We start from the raw sequence: 17417 nt of genomic DNA on the forward strand, positions 1-17417 counted from the left end.
CAGAGGGAGTGAACCTAACAGGCAATGATCAAGTGATCTCTCTCCTGCCATCCATCTCCATCCTCTGACGAACAGAGGCTAGGGACCCCATTCTTACCCATCCTAGCTAATAGCCATTTATGGACTTAGCCACCATGAATTTATCCAGTTCCCTTTTAAACATTGTTATAGTCCTAACCTTCACAACCTCCTCAGGTAAGGAGTTCCACGAGTTGACTGTGCGCTGCGTGAAGAAGAACTTCCTTTTATTTGTTTTAAACCTGCTGCCTATTAATTTCATTTGGTGACCCCTAGTTCTTGTATTATGGGAATAAGTAAATAACTTTTCCTTATCCACTTTCTCAACATCACTCATAATTTTATATACCTCTATCATATCCCCCCTTAGTCTTCTCTTTTCCAAGCTGAAGAGTCCTAGCCTCTTTAATCTTTCCTCGTATGGGACCCTCTCTAACCCCCTAATCATTTTAGTTGCCCTTTTCTGAACCTTTTCTAGTGCTAGAATATCTTTTTTGAGGTGAGGAGACCACATCTGTACACAGTATTCGAGATGTGGACGTACCATGGATTTATATAAGGGCAATACTATATTCTCCGTCTTATTCTCTATCCCCTTTTTAATGATTCCTAACATCCTGTTTGCTTTTTTGACCGCCTCTGCACACTGCGTGGACATCTTCAGAGAACTATCCACGATGACTCCAAGATCTTTTTCCTGGCTCGTTGTAGCTAAATTAGCCCCCATCATGTTGTATGTATAGTTGGGGTTATTTTTTCCAATGTGCATTACTTTACATTTATCCACATTAAATTTTATTTGCCATTTTGTTGCCCAATCACTTAGTTTTGTGAGATCTTTTTGAAGTTCTTCACAATCTGCTTTGATCTTAACTATCTGGAGCGGTTTAGTATCATCTGCAAACTTTGCCACTTCACTGTTTACCCCTTTCTCCAGATCATTTATGAGTAAATTGAATAGGATTGGTCCTAGGACTGACCCTTGGGGAACACCACTAGTTACCCCTCTCCATTCTGAGAATTTACCATTAATTCCTACCCTTTGTTCCCTGTCTTTTAACCAGTTCTCAATCCATGAAAGGACCTTCCCTTTTATCCCATGACAACTTAATTTACATAAGAGCCTTTGGTGAGGGACCTTGTCAAAGGCTTTCTGGAAGTCTAAGTACACTATGTCCACCGGATCCCCCTTGTCCACATGTTTGTTGACCCCTTCAAAGAACTCTAATAGATTAGTAAGACACGATTTCCCTTTACAGAAACCATGTTGACTATTGCTCAACAGTTTGTTTTTCTATGTGTCTGACAATTTTATTCTTAACTATTGTTTCAACTAACTTGCCTGGTACCAACGTTAGACTTACCGGTCTGTAATTGCCGGGATCACCTCTAGAGCCCTTTTTAAATATTGGCGTTACATTAGCTAACTTCCAGTCATTGGGTACCGAAGCCGATTTCAAGGACAGGTTACAAACCTTAGTTAATAGTTCCGCAACTTCACATTTGAGTTCTTTCAGAACTCTTGGGTGAATGCCATCTGGTCCCGGTGACTTGTTAATGTTGAGTTTATCAATTAATTCCAAAACCTCCTCTAGTGACACTTCAATCTGTGACAGTTCCTCAGATTTGTCACCTACAAAAGCCAGCTCAGGTTTGGGAATCTCCCTAACATCCTCAGCCGTGAAGACTGAAGCAAAGAATCCATTTAGTTTCTCCGCAATGACTTTATCGTCTTTAAGCGCTCCTTTTGTATTTTGATCGTCAAGGGGCCCCACTGGTTGTTTAGCAGGCTTCCTGCTTCTGATGTACTTAAAAAACATTTTGTTATTACCTTTGGAGTTTTTGGCTAGCCGTTCTTCAAACTCCTCTTTGGCTTTTCTTATTACACTCTTGCACTTAAGTTGGCAGTGTTTGTGCTCCTTTCTGTTTGCCTCACTAGGATTTGACTTCCACTTTTTAAAGGAAGTCTTTTTATCTCTCACTGCTTCAGGAAAGGAAATCTATGCCTTTTGCAGTGCCAATGATGTGGAGAGAGCCAACAGATCATACCAGCAATTGTTACTTCTGCATGGTGCCTCCAGTTGGGAAAGGTGTGTCAAAGAAGAAAGAGTGGACTGTGCATTATCCAAACATTCCATCAGCTATACGCCCAGTACCCCACAGAGAAGGACTGCCGGTTCCTGATGCACCAGAATCATTCTCACTTGAGTCAGATGGGGAAGAGGAAGTGGATGAAACTTCCCATCCTGAACCATCAATGTCACAGGACCCACATTTTCTACCATCCTCCTCCTCTAAACCACACCTCATAACACAAGGTGAACTGAATGACCTTGTCAGGGATTTGGAACTACCCAAGAGTAAGGCAGAGCTGTTGGGCTCCAGACTACAGCAGTGGAATCTCCTGGCAGGTGATGTTAGGGTTTCCATGTTCCGTGACCGTCAAAAGGATCTTGTCCCATTCTTCTTCATGGAAGGTGATCTTGTAGCCTGCAACAACATTGATGGTGTGATGGCAGCCCTCAACATCGTTCATGATCCAGATGAGTGGAGACTGTTCATTGATTCATTGAAGACGAGTCTTAAAGCTGTTTTACTGCATAATGGCAATATTTTGCCATCAATTCCAGTTGGTCATGCAGTCCATATGAAGGAAACCTATGACAACATGAAACAACTTTTGAGGTGCATAAACTATGACCAACATCAGTGGCAGCTTTGTGGCGATTTGAAGGTTGTTGCTCTCTTGCTTGGTCTGCACACTGGATACACAAAGTACTGCTGTTTTCTCTGCGAATGGGATAGTCGTGCAAGAGATTCCCACTACATCAAGAAAGATTGGCCACTCCGACAGTCATTGGAGCCTGGGAGGAAAAGTGTTCAGCATCCACCACTTGTTGAATCAAGGAAGATTTTGTTACCACCCTTACACATCAAGCTGGGGCTGATGAAGAACTTTGTCAAGGCCATTGACAAAACACAAGCAGCTTTCAAGTACCTCCGTGGAAAATTTCCAAGGTTAAGTGAAGCTAAGATAAAGGAAGGTGTTTTTGTTGGTCCTCAGATTCGTGAACTTCTTCGAGATGATGAATATGACCATGCACTGCGTGGCAAGGAAAAGACGGCATGGAAAGCCTTCCAGTTAGTGACAATAAATTTTCTCAGAAACAACAAGGCAGACAACTACAGGTCGTTGGTGGAAAACCTCCTCAAGGCATACAAAAGCCTTGGTTGCAACATGTCACTAAAGAGACATTTTTTGCACTCTCATCTAGATTTTTTTCCACCGAACTGCGGAGCAGTGAGCGACGAGCACGGCGAGCGATTTCACCAGGACATTGCAACAATGGAGAAACGCTATTAGGGCAAATGGAGCCCATCAATGCTTGCAGACTATTGCTGGACAGTGACAAGAGATGCTCCATTTAATGAATACAAGAGACAAGCCAAGAAGCGCTTAATTTAATTGTATGTATCCTTGTTTTGTATGTAAGATTGCATGAGTTTGCTTTGCTTGAGCTCCTGGCACCCATAGGGAAGTGCTGTAGAAGGTAATAGAGAAGAAGCACGTGGGAGAGTAGAAGGAAGCAAAATATACCTATAGTAAACCCTTATATAACGTGCGTTTATTCAGCGTGTTTTTGATACAACACGTTTTTCATTTAGTGACCCATTTTTATGTTGCGCGCCCTATTTTTATATAGCACGTGCTCCCATGGACCTGTCCATTCAGGTCAGGTGAGAAAACCATCGACTCTGCTCCCTCCTCGGTCCAGCTGTACCCGCGGCCTTTGTGTTGTTGACGCTGCATTTTACCAAATTTTTGGATATTCTATCATGACCACCTTTATCATTTGCATTCATCATGCCACCTAAGAGGAGTAGCAGTCCTAAAGAAAGCGAGGAGAAGAGAATGATAAGAAACAGGAAACAATGATTTTAGCTAAGAAAATAGAGATACTGGACGAGCCCTGTGTTGGTGCCCGAGTCAATGCGGTTGGTCACGAGTATGGTGTGAATTAATCTACTATTCGCACCATTAGGAAGGCGAAGATGGCATTAGAACGCATGTTATGGCTGCAGGTAATGCTATTCTTACCATCAAGAGGATGACGAGGGCACATGTTCAGCTAAATAAAAAAGAGACTTCGTTGAACACATGGATTGAAGATCTGACTCAGAAATGGGCACCACTCTGTGGGACAGGCATTCATGAGAAGGCATGGAAATTGTATGCAGCCATGTGTGAGAAGGAAGGTGAACCATTCAAAGGAATGTCATTTAGTAGTGGCTGGCTTGATAATTTGTAGAAAGCGCTTTAACATCCATAATGTGATGTTTACGGGGGAATCTGCATCAGCTGACCACCAAGCAGCAGAACTTTCCCTGCTGAGTTAGCAAAAATTATTGAGGATCATTATTATAAGCCCCAGCAGGCTTTTAATGCTGATGAAACAAGTTTGTTCTGGAAACAAATGCCATCCTACATCACCCAGAAGAAGCATTCAGCACCAGGATTTAAAGCTGATCTGTGCCAATGCGTCAGGGGATTGTAAGTGTGAAGCAATCAGGGCGGATTTGAGTTAAATCACTAGTCAGGAAGACTCGATTTAATCATGGTTTTCTACTGAAAAGTGCATTCTTGTTGGTTGTTATACCTTAGTACATATTCTTCACAACTCAGAGATGTAGGTTTCATTTTTAGAAGGTACACACTATACATTTTTAAAGTGATTTATTTTGAAAACTTTTCAGATTAGTTTTACAGCTATATCAGAAAATGAATGATTGTTTGGTTATTTCATTTACCAAAGGTAATTGAAGCAGATAGTTCACCTCCCACTGACTTCATAAATATCTCCAATTCAATAGGTTAATCATTAATATTTGGAAGATTTTCTTTCCATGCTGTATTAGGAGGAGAATATCACCAGACAGACATTTTAATTGTTTTATTTAACTAAAACAATGTTACATTTTTTGGATTTTTTTTCTTCAACAGCAAACATATAATATTTTAACAAAACAAGCATATGAATTTTTGAATGTAGTTAAACATTAAAGTTTTTTTAAATCAGGTTTGTTTTTGTTAAAATTGTTTTTAACTAAAATAGTTACATGAAATATTTAAAAAAAAAAAAACAAACCAAAAATACCAGAAGTTAAATTGCCTGTCAGCCAAGTCAACATGAGAAACTTAAAATACTGGCTTCTGCAACTAACTCAGTTGTCTTACCTTCATATCATACAGGAAGATCTGGATGACCTTGTAAACTGGAGTAATAGTAATAGGATGAAATTTAATAGTGAAAAGTGCAAGATCATGCATTTAGGGATTAATAACAAGAACTATTGTTATAAGCTGGGGACGCATCAGTTGGCAGTAACAGAGGAGGAGAAGGACCTCGGAGTATTGGTTGATCACAGGATGACTGAGCCGCCAATGTGATATGTCTGTGAAAAAACGGTCTTGGGATGCATCAGGCAAGATATTTCCAGTAGAGATAAGTAGGTGTTAGTACCGTTATACAAGGCACTGGTGAGACCTCAGCTGGAATACTGTGTGCAGTTCTGGTCTCCCATGTTTTATAAGGATGAATTCAAACTGGAACAGGTTCAGAGAAGGGCTACTAGGATAATCCGAGGAATGGAAAACCTGTCATATGAAAGGAGACTCAGAGAGGTTGGCTTGTTTAGCCTAACCAAAAGAAGGCTGAGAGGAGATATGATTGCTCTTTATAAATATAGCAGAGGGCTAAATATCAGGGAGGGAGAGGAATTATTTAAGCTCAGTACCAGTGTGGACACAAGAACAAATGGATATAAACTGGCCATCAGGAAGTTTAGACTTGAAATTAGATGAAGGTTTCTAACTATCAGAGGAGTGAAGTTCTGGAACAGCCTTCCAAGGGGAGTAGTTGAAGCCAGATACGTATTTTGCCCCAAGACTAAGCTTGATAAGTTTATCAAGGGGATGGTATGATGGAATAGCCTAATTTTGGCAATTAATTCGTCTTTGACTACTAGCAGTAAATATGCACAATGGCTTGTGAGGGGATGTTAGATGGGGTGGGATCTGAGTTACTACAGAGAATTCTTTTCTGGGTGTCTGGCTGGTGAGTCTTGCCCACATGCTCAGGGTTTAACTGATTGCCATATTTGCAGCTGGGAAGGAATTTTCCTCTAGGGCAGATTGGCAGAAGCCCTGGGGGTTTTTCGCCTTCCTCTGCAGCATGGGGCACGGGTCACTTGCTGGAAGATTCTATGCACCTTGAAGTCTTTAAACCATGATTTGAGGACTTCAATGGCTAAGACACAGGTTTGATACAGGAGTGGGTGGGTGAGATTCTGTGGCCTGCATTGTGCAGAAGGTCAGACTAGATGATCATAATGGTCCCTTCTGACCTTAAAGTCTATGATTCTGTGATTCGTTTTCCTGTTCATAATCTGGCAAAGAAAAACAAGCTTTCCTGCTTTTTCAGGTCCCAAACGATTTCTCAATTTGGAATGAATTAGTCCAAAGGAAGAAAATATTCTTTCTACACCAGCAGAAGAAGCTACTTCTGTTAAAAGTGAGATTATCACTTCAACAGTCTGACTCCACATGCTTAAGTGACTTCCACCAGTTCGCTGGCTTGACTTTCTTTAAAACATCAGCAAACATATTTCTTGAATGGTACTTATTCCCAAACTGAGTCTCTTTTAGGCCTGCTGCCATTATAGGTTTTCCCTTCTAGTGAGAGAATGGTATGGTAGATCTCAAATCAATGAAGGCTACACTCAGAAAGATCTCAAGACTTCTGGAATATGCTGCTCAAACAGTTTCACTTTTGTTTCTCCTGCCTGTCCCTCCCTTCTCACATTTATCTCCAGACTTCTTCTCCTTGTCCAGATCTGTTCCGCCCTCAACAATCTTCTGTTCATTGAACTTCTTGAAACTTTGCACTTTTAGAGAGAGGTAAGGGTTTGACTCTGTGTACACAAATTTGCAGAGGGACAATAGGGTTGAGGTCTGTTATTTCTCACCTCTATTATTTATTTAAAAACATTTTTGCCGTTAACAAGCATGTTATCTCTGGAGATGCAAACCCACAGTTTGAGAACTGCAAAACTAACTGGGTTTCCTAATCCATGAACTATTGGACCTCATTTACAAAACTTTTCTTAAACATTACATGAATATATTCTCATACTATAGAATTAGAATTAATAATCCCTATTCCATGATGAGATATCTTTGAGCTATAATGTATCTTAATAAAACTATCTTTAGATAGGTTTTTTCTTCAAAAAGCATTTTATCAAAAAATCTGATTTAAATAAAAAAACTTGATTTTTATCTACCCTGAAACCAATGCTTGTTTACCGTGCTGAGAACCCTGTGCCTCAAAAGGCAAGCGGAAGTCTCTCTTGTTGGTTTGCTGGTTTAACAAAAAAGCCTGGGTAAGATCTAAACTGTTTACAGAATGGTTTACTTTATGCCTCTGGTAGAACTTTATTTAAAGTCACAAAACCATCTTTCGAGATTTTTGTTGTTAGTGGACAGTGCCCCAGGTCACTCAGCTGAAGCTCTACAGGGTGCAAATGAAAATGTCAGGGTTGTTTTCCTTCCACCAAACACCACCTCATTGTTGCAGCCCTTAGATCGAGGCGTAATCAAGACATTTAAATGTTATACAAGCTGAACTGTCAAGAAGATGCTAGAGGCATTGGAGGAAAACTCAGAAATGGGCATACCAGACTTCTGGTGTTCATATAACATCACACACACAATTGAAGGTATCTAGGAGTCCTGGGATGAGGTCACTGTTCCTACCATCAACACCTGTTGGAACAAGTTGTGGCCATCAATGGTGAATAATTTCACTGGCTTCCCTACAGTACAAAAGGAGGTAAGGGAGATAAATGCAGATGGCGGGAATGTTGGGGGTGAGAGATTCTCAGTTCTGGAGGAGACTCAAGTGGAAGAATTGATAAACTCACACCAGGAGGAGCTAACTGAGGAGGAGTTAGTGGAGATGCATGAGGCCACCGACAATGAAAGTGAAGACGAGCAAAAGGAATAAAAACTCACAGCAGGATATTTAAGGGAAAATTTACAAATCATAGAAAAAGTCATAAGTAATTTGATGAAGATCCAAATATGAACAAGAGCCTAACGTGCAAATGGCCCTATCATGAGCTGTACCAAGTCATTGCTGAGTCAGGCAAAGCAGAGTCTCATCACTGACTACATCATGCCCTCTACACGCCAGTCAACAGACACATCAACTTCAGCATCCCAATCATCAGCTGAGCAGGAACCAGAAAATACCACTACTGCTGCATCCTCACCACAGTAACAACATTCCCCAGCCATCACCTAGATCATTGTCTTCAGCAAGTCACCAATTCATAGTTTTTAGGGTAATAAATAAAAAAAAAATCAGCTTTGTCATGCCTGGGAACGTAAGCCCTATTTTTCCCATTTATTCTTCAGTTTATATAACACACGGTTTTCTAGGAATGTAACTACTGTGTTATATAAGGGCTTACTGTACATGATTTGATTGCAATGCATATTCTTGTGGAACACTCAGATTCTAGGCAGGCGAGGGTTACAAGTCCTGCAGGAGGAAAGTGTATTTCATCACTCTCAATTATCCCTTCTGGATGATAGCAAGGTGGCTGTTGGAACATGAAGGGAACTGAAAACAGCCTTCTTTGCCTGAGGCAAGGTCACTAGAATGTGGTGGCATTTTTGGAATGGGACAGGAAGTGAAACTGAAAAATTGGGGTCCCAAAAGGACTTTCCTTTCCGTCTCAAAAAATGCTTATCAATGTAGATGAAGGGATGGAAGCAATGGGACAGAGGACAGAGCTTCTAGTAGAAATATTCTTAACTTCAGGAAATACAGAGATAAGGTATATGCCGGCACAACCTTAACTCCCCTTCCATGCAGCTGGCAAGAGCCACTGGGAATTATCTGCATGCACTCCTGCTGCATTTACTGTAATAGTTATAGCTGTAGTGAGTAGTGGAAGGATTATTTGGAGCAGCTTGGCAGAGCTGTGATTGTGATATGAGGCAATATGGGGGGTGTGTACTTCTCTTGGAGGGGGGCATCCCCCCCACCTCTGTATGTGTGATCAAAGGAAAGAGGTGGAAGAGAGAATCAGTAGGCCTCATTTTAGTGCTGCATTTTGTAGGTTGTGTCAGCAGTGAGGCACAGGGCTAGCCCTGTCATGGGGGTGGTCAGCAATTAAGTGGGAAATGTGTAGCCCGTGGATTTCAAGAAGGATACGTGAAAGTATAGCATTAGATGGCATTGTGGTCCCCCCAGATCCTGGCTTCCCCATGTGGGGCTGGGAGAGAAGCTCAGAGCCCATAGAGGGACAGTCTTCAGTTCCTGACACAAGGATAAAACTAACTTGGCAAGCTGATCAATTAATATCTGTTGACCAGCTATTTGAGCACCATCAAGTAGTACAGCAAGAATGCCCTAATGTAAGCGGAGGCCAACTGTTTTGATTGTATCATGTTGCATTCGTTCATTATTTAGAACTTAATTTTATTGTTTTTTCTTTTTTTTTTGGAGTTAAAATAACTCACTTACGTAACTTTTTGGTTGTAATTAGGAATAAATATCTTTCTAAGGTAAAGCCTATTGGAGACCATGAAGTCTTACACCCTTTTTAAAAAACTGTTCTAATAAATTAGTGCTTTAAATATTGACCAGTGTTTGACCAGTCAATTGACCAATTACTTTTGGACCCGTAAAATGACCAAACCTAGCACAAGAGGCAGGGAGAGGGGCTCCCCCCTCCGCCCCCCGAAGAGCAAGGACCTTGCAGATCGCACATGAGGGGGGAGAATGTGGGGCTGCCACATGCCCTGTACCCTAATGCTTCCTATTCACACTGCCACCCATCTCCATGTCACCTTTTTCACTCCCCTGATTTGAGCCCTCAACCCCTTTCCCAGGCCTACCACCCATACCTGTTTATCTCCCTCTCCTCACTGCAACCGCAAATCTCTGCTCCTTATTCTCAACACTCTTCAGCCCCCTGATCCCCCTTGCAGCACACATTTGCATGTGTATTTATTTTCTTTTAAAAAATTATAGTAGAGCACCAGCTCCAGTATAGGTAAGATGAAGACCAAGCAGTCTGTTTAAAACTAGACTCTTCTAAATGCTCTAAAATCCACACACTTTCTCAGATTGCTTTGAAATTTTGTCTGCCTCATGGAGGCATGGAGCTTGGTCGGTGAACCAAATTTGGGGCCATTCGAACAAGTGGTTCCTGAGATTCAGCCCCCGGGGGAAAAAACAGCTCTTCTTAAAGCTGACATGTTTGGCAGTGAGTTTTGTGCATAGCTAGAGCTTAAACCAGGGCTGAGACTATTATACCAGGGTCTCAAATGCTTGAAAGTTACCCCAACAGAGTACATGCCACCCACTAGCCTTCTGGGGGAAATCAAATTACGTTATTAGCCAAAGAGTAGTTCTTTAGTGAGGCACATCAGCATTTGAAGTGTGTGGCATTGCATCAAACAGATTCCACTGAGCATGTGTGGGCAGACAAGGTTTTTAGCCTTGAAAGTTTCACACCAGCTGGATGGCTTGAGAATAAGCAGTAGTCCTTTGACCCAGACCCAGCTAGCCACTGTCTGTTGGAGTCTCGCTGCAGGCAAAAGTCTGGAAACGCTCAGAGGGCATATTGCTAAAATCTGTCTCTTGGTTGGAGGGGGTGGGGTATTTTTGGTGGCAGTAATAAAAGTATGTATATATTTTTAAATTATATATGCAAATGGTTACTGGCAGGGGAGTGGCATTTTAGAGTGGAGAACTGGGAGGAACAGAGGTGAAAGGGGTTTAGCACTACATAAAGGGGACAGGGATTTTGGGGATGAGTGGTAGGGGAGATGAGTAGGGTTCGGGGGCTCAGGTGATGGGGAGGGACACACACACACACACACACACACACACACACACACACACACACACACACACACACCAGGGAGAATAGAGTCAGGAACTCCTGTCAGCCCCATCTTCTCACTGTCTGTGTGTGTGCCAGCACTTGTGGGGGCGGGGGAGAGAGGGAGGTTGAGCTCCTCACCCTGTGTGTGTGTGTGTGCGCGCGCGCGTGCGCCAGGATATGGGGACTTGCTGCCCCTCGGGGGGGGCTGATCCTCCACCTGCTCCCTCATTTGACCTGGAGTCAGGGCAGTCCCTGTCCTTCTGAGGGTGTCTGAGCCCATCTCCCTGCTCCCCAAGTGATCCAAGATCTGGGGAAGCCCTCTCCTTCTGGGTGGGGAGCTAACAACTGGCATAGTGGGTGCATGGGCCAAAAACAGACTGCTGACACTGAGGCGAGAATGAACATGCTTGATGCATATCTGGGAATGAGAACACCCACTGAGATTAATGGAGTAGTTCAGATATCTCATGGGGTGTTTTCTCAAGGCTTGTCTACATTTGAAACACTACAGTGACACAGCTGCACTTCAGTGTAGATGCTACCTACACTAGTGCAAGGGATTTTCCTGCTAGTATATGTAATCCATCTCTCAGAGAGGCAGTAGCTAGGTCGATGGAAGAAATCTTCCATTGACCTAGAGATTTAAAATTTTTATTAAAGTAAATGTTTAAAGTGAAATATACACAGGTTGAGAGGGAAGGTACTGTACATCTGGGGTCAGGCTTGGGTTATGGCGGGTTACAGATATCGTTTGCAAGGATGAAAAGATACATACATATCACATAACCGGCATAGACCCAGATTGGGGTGCAAGGGTTTGTAAAGTGTCAGTGAATAAGTGGGCTTGGGTTCGCCACCCATGGAATGAATAAGGAGTCCAAGTCAGTATCGGTGGAGCGGATAGGTATATGGGTGGGGTGCGTCCCTTGGTCCCTCAGGGAAGGAAGTGGGTTATTTCCCTGGTCGGCTGTCTCAATTACTCAGTGTGGTATTGGCGGTGTCCGGTGATGTGTTCGGTATAAATGTCTCTGGACCACCTGATGGTGTCAGTGTCGGACACCATGAGCTGTCTCATGAGCCGGGCATAGCGTCGACCGATCCCACACGCTCTCAGAACCGGCTCGTTGCGGGGGTCCCATGAGCCCAAGGCTCCCACGATCAGGGCGTGTACCTGGACTTCGTAGCCCTGGGCTCTCAGTCTCAGCCAGCGGGGCGTACTTCGACTCCTTCTGTGCTCAGGCCTCATGGAAGGCAGGTGACCGGTTTTCGAAAGGCACCGTGATGTCTACCAGGAGGACCTTCTTCTTTTCTGCGTCTGTCATGACGATGTCGGGTCGCAGTCGGCAGTCTGTCCCGGGGATGGCGGAGTTGACGGTGATCTTCCCCAGGGACGGTGGGATGGCTTTCACTAGTCGGTTCTGGATGGCGTTGTGGCGGTGCCGACAGGCTCCGGAGTGCTGCTTGCATCTACACAGGACGTGCGGCAGGGTCTCGTCTACACTGGGGGTTAGATCCACTTAACTACGTTGCTCAGGGTTGTGGATTTTTCATACCCCTGAGCAACATAGTAGGTTGACTTAAGTTTTTGATGTAGACCAGGTCTCATTCAACTGAGACTGTCACATTAAGATCAATGGGCTATGTCAGATATCTCTGAGCCTCCTATGCCTTCAGAATTATCCTGTGGTGGAGATATGCATATAGAAAAGCAGTCACTGATGACTAGTTTCATAAATATTATAACAGAGTGGTAAGAGTGAGTTTTTTAAAGAACAGCATTTCTAAATGTTCCAAAATCTGCATGTGAGCTGACTATCTTGACATCTGCTGTGCTTTTTGGGATGTAGGGTAGAATTAGTGATCCAAATTTGGGGGTCATTTGTGCAGTGTTCCTTAAACAAAGGCCTTCCCCCCACAACTTTTTTTGTGTACACCAGGCTTCTAAAACACTCATAGCTTAATGGGATGGAAAGGGGAGGGTGAACTGGAAATGGTGGCAGGGGGGCTATATGTTGTGGGGGAATAGTGGGTGGGGGGGCAGAGAGACACCAGTTTTTTTTCTCCTATTCTTAAAGTTACTATAACCACCACATAATAAAATTGTCAAGTTCTTGGGACATGGATAATGTCATGGAGTCCCTGGGCGATGCTCTGGAACTGCTCCCCACAAGTCCAGCCTCCTCTCCCTTGGAGCAGACTTTTTCAGGGCAAGAAGCTCACACGTCCTCACCTCCTGGGTCTCTCCTTGGAGCATTCAGCATCCTCTGCCCCTCCATGTGCTTCCCACAGTGAGCCCGCCCCAGCAGGGTCCTGGGGAAGCCACAGGGTCCTGCACCCCCACTTTGCAGTCAGACGTGACTCTCAGCCAGCCAGTAAAACAGAGGTTTATTAGATGACAGGAACTCGGTCTAAAACAGAGCTTGTAGGTACTGTGAACCGGACCTCTCGGCCAGGTCCATTCTGGGGGGCAGTGAGCCAGACCCCCACATCTGCACTTCACTCCTCGTCCCCAGCCAGCTCCAGACTGAAAACCCCTCCAGCCCCTCCTCCTCTGAGTTCCTTTCCTGGGCCAGGAGGTCACCTGACCTCTTTGTTCTCCCACATCTTTAGCATCCCCTTGCAGGGGGGGAAGGGCCTGGCCATTAGTTGCCAGGCGACAGAGGGTCTGCCAGGAAATGAGCCCCCCCCCCCCCCCAGTATTCAGAGAAAAGAACAGTCCCACTTCCTCACAGATGTTTGAGTTTTTTCTCACTGGTTTCATTAGCAACTACTCACTACAGACATTTGAAAGCATGACTGTTATCCCCATTCTACTACAAAAAAATTGCACAAGTGTGGGGGGGGCTCTTATTAATCACATAGCATTTGTGTAACCTAGTGAAAAGAATAGTGGTCTGGGACTCAGAAACCTGAGCTGTATTCCTGGCTTTGCCACTGGCTTGTTGGGTGATTTTGGCCAAGTCACTTCACCAGGCTTGGTGCTTCAGTTTCCCCATCTCTGCAATCTCTTTGAGATTTACTGATAAAAAATGCTTTGTAAGAGCTAGGTGTTCTCATTACTTGTCCACAGGAATATCTCAGAGAACTGCACACCTACATGAAAACTAAAAGTGTCTATGACCACTGTCATTCCCCACCCCCCCTTTTTTTAAAGGATATTTAAATGGTAAACTTCATTAACACAGATTTATGGTTGTTTGGCAGTACTGTGTGCCCTTTCAGAACATCAAGTTCAGCAAAACTCAAACTTGTGAAAACAAATAAATAAAGAGTTAAGGTACATGCCCATACACCTTTGTCCTGTGCTGAACAGGCACTCCCCACACTCATATACAGAAAGAACACCACGTCTACTAAATCTTACAGTTCTCTCAACCCCTTCATCCTTATACACACACTAACCTTTCATTAAACCCACACACCATACTCATCTCCCACTGAACTGCTGACAAATCCCCATGGCAAAGCAAGAAGATTTCTGTGCCCCACTGCTGACACAACCTACACAATACAGTGTTGAAATGAAGGATACTGGATCTCTCAATGTACACATGCACCTCTTTCCTTCGATCACACACAGTGGGGTCAGGGAGAGAAGCTTTCTCTCACACATGTAGGGTATGGGTACACTTGCAGCCGTACAGCGCTGCCGCGGGAGCGCTCCAACGGCAGCTCTTTGAAGTGCGAGTGTGGTCGCAGCGCCAGCGCTGGGAGAGAGGTACTCCACCTCCCCGTGGGGTTTAGCATACAGCACTGGGAGCTGCACTTTGCAGCGCTGTAACTTGCTGCGCTCAGGGGGGTGTTTTTTCACACCCCTGAGCGAGAAAGTTGCAGCGCTGTAAAGCGCCAGTGTAGCCAAGGCCTCAGAGGGTCACCAGCTCTTCCAAGCCACTCCAGCTAATTCTTCCACCATTCAATACTGCTACATCTAACACAGTTTATGCAGCTGGAGTTTGTGCAGAAAATTCCCATTGGTTCTTTCCAGGTCGACAGAGTTATGGTTGTATGGGGTGTACATTAACTCTTAACTGTATTTCTTAGTTTTCACAAGTTTTGGGTTTTGCTGAATTCTACATTCTGGAGGGCATGAGCTATTGCTTGACAGACTTAACTCTGCACAGGCAAAGCTGTTAGGTTGGTTATTCAATATTTTTAGCATCTTCTGAATTATCTGCTGTATTCAAACTACATTTCCTTAAAATAACCCCCTGGCCAGCAGATATTAACGACATACCTACAGACCTTTCTGAGGTTTCTGGTCTAGGTCAGATTTGAACTGAGACTGATCGGGTGTAGTGTAGGTTCACTGGCTGCTGTTTGTTCCTTTGAGCCATTGAGCTGCAGATAAAATTGGCAGACTAGAAAGCCTCTTGATTATTGTACATATACGGACAGAGTATAGTCCATTGGATGCATGAGGCTATAGGAAAATTAGGGTTGTACCTATTTAAAGAGATGAACTCTTTTCTTGAATATTTTAAATTTTGTTCTCTCAGAGGGGTAGTGAGTGCCATGCTCTAGCTGGAGTAAAGGTGGAGTGATTGAGACCATTGTGCCAGGAGCAGGGCCCTGGCTTGATCCCCAAATCTGGGCCAAAAAAAAAAAAGGTAGAATCTGTCAACCTTGAGGAAAAGCTGGTTTGGGTTTTTATTTGTTTTTTCTTTTGGCCCTCCTTTCCTGCCTCGCTCCCTTGGGTACGCAGGACCTCTTGCTCATATGACCCTGAATTTGGATCAGTAACCCTATCCCATGCTCCCATGAGGCACACCAAATTTCAAGGCAGTCCAAGCAATCAAAACCTGTCATTCTTTAAACAAAAATATATTGTTAATCTTATCTATAGCAGAGTTGGCCCTTCTGTAATAAGAGAATGACATGAAATCTAAAGAGACCGAGAATGGGCTGCTTTAAGGGTGGTTATGCCTTCTGACTACACTCTGAAAATGAAGTAGAATGGTAAGTATTTTACCCCAGAATGGGTTTCCAGACTTAGGAAGTGTTACCAAATAAATAAATAAATAAATCTTCCAACGTTACTCCTGTGAGTAATTATCCCCATTTTACAGCTGGGGAAACTGACTCAGAAGTGATTTGTTCATTGTCAGAAAGAGAATTTGTCTCAACCTGAGAGATGAGTTGAAGGATCTCTGGCTCTGACCTGTGCTTAGATTACTAGAACATCTCGCCCACGTAATCTCTCATCCCTTCCACAAAAAATATAAATTGTTAAATTCTAGATCATTTTTTGTCTTCAGCCCATGCCTCCACTTCCTGATCAAAGGGAAAGATTTGGATTGCTGCTCTGACCTCATGAACAGGACAGAGGCCAAGTTGAGACACCATAACTAGTTAAGAAAAAATTCAGCCTTTTATATGTCTTGACCAAATGAGCCAGCTGAAGGAGTTGCGGGACAGTGCTGCAGATTAGGGTGTGAGAGGAGGAAGCTAGAGAACTACTCTTTCCCTAAAAGCAGCAAAGAGTCCTGTGGCACTCAGCACTGGATTGGAGGTGGTGGGGGAAGGTGAGAGGGTCATTCTCTAAGTAGCCTCATGCTGGAACTTTACCCAAGAGCTATCTCCTTTGGCAGCAAGCTTACCTTGGTAGCTTGACACCCTATCCCCCACATTATTCCCTCCCTGAGTATTGTTCCACCAGAAGATGAGGGCAATGTGCTACTGGAATTGGCTTCGGCAGGAACAGACCCAGAAGATAATTGTTTTACCTCTCCAAACAAATGTTTCCTTTGGTGTTCTTGTTCCTTGCGATAATATCAGACTACCTCACACATCAATTTATCCTCAGTACAACCTCTGTGAGGTATTTAAGTGTAGTAAACACTTTAAAAGTTTAATAGGTTTTTAAAGCCAGAGAGGGGACTATATGTTAATCTAATCTGATTTCCTGTATCAAATGGGCCATAGAACTTGACCTAATAATACCTATTAGTGAAGGGAATTATTCTTCCCTGGCATGTAAGTAAACTCTGTCAAGCTCAATAACTTGTGGTTGAACTAGAGGATTCCTATTCTTTGATAAGCTAAATAGCTTAAACTGCTTAAGTTTTTCATTGCAAAGAGTGTTTTCTAGAGTCACTTTTTTTTTTGGTAGCTCCCCTCTGATCTTTCTCCAGTTTTTCAACATTATTTTGAAAGAATGTGTGCTAGAAAAGGATACAATATTCTGGTAGGTTTTTCAGTAGTGCTGTATACAAAGGTATTATCACTTCTCTTCTAACTGTCCAAAGATCATGTTAGCCCCGTATTTTACTGGGAGCTAATGTTCTCTTGGTTATCTACAATAACCTTTATATCCTCCTAGGGTTTGTCTTCACATCAACAGTTATCTTGAGTTAGTACTATTTGAGTTATTGCAGACACACTTCAAAACAATACTGGAGTTACACAGAGTGATTAATTAGCAGCACAGTTGTTGG

General features: G+C 43.4%; 1 protein-coding gene across 4 annotated transcripts in view; it reads left to right on the top strand.

Annotated features, from left to right (window-relative positions):
• Positions 1 to 17417, top strand: part of CRK (CRK proto-oncogene, adaptor protein) — a 57337-nt gene that overhangs the window by 4348 nt on the left and 35572 nt on the right. The gene's annotated exons all lie outside the window — the stretch shown is intronic.

The sequence above is a fragment of the Mauremys reevesii genome, linkage group 20, assembly GCF_016161935.1.
Source record: "Mauremys reevesii isolate NIE-2019 linkage group 20, ASM1616193v1, whole genome shotgun sequence".
NCBI classification, from domain to species: domain Eukaryota; kingdom Metazoa; phylum Chordata; order Testudines; family Geoemydidae; genus Mauremys; species Mauremys reevesii.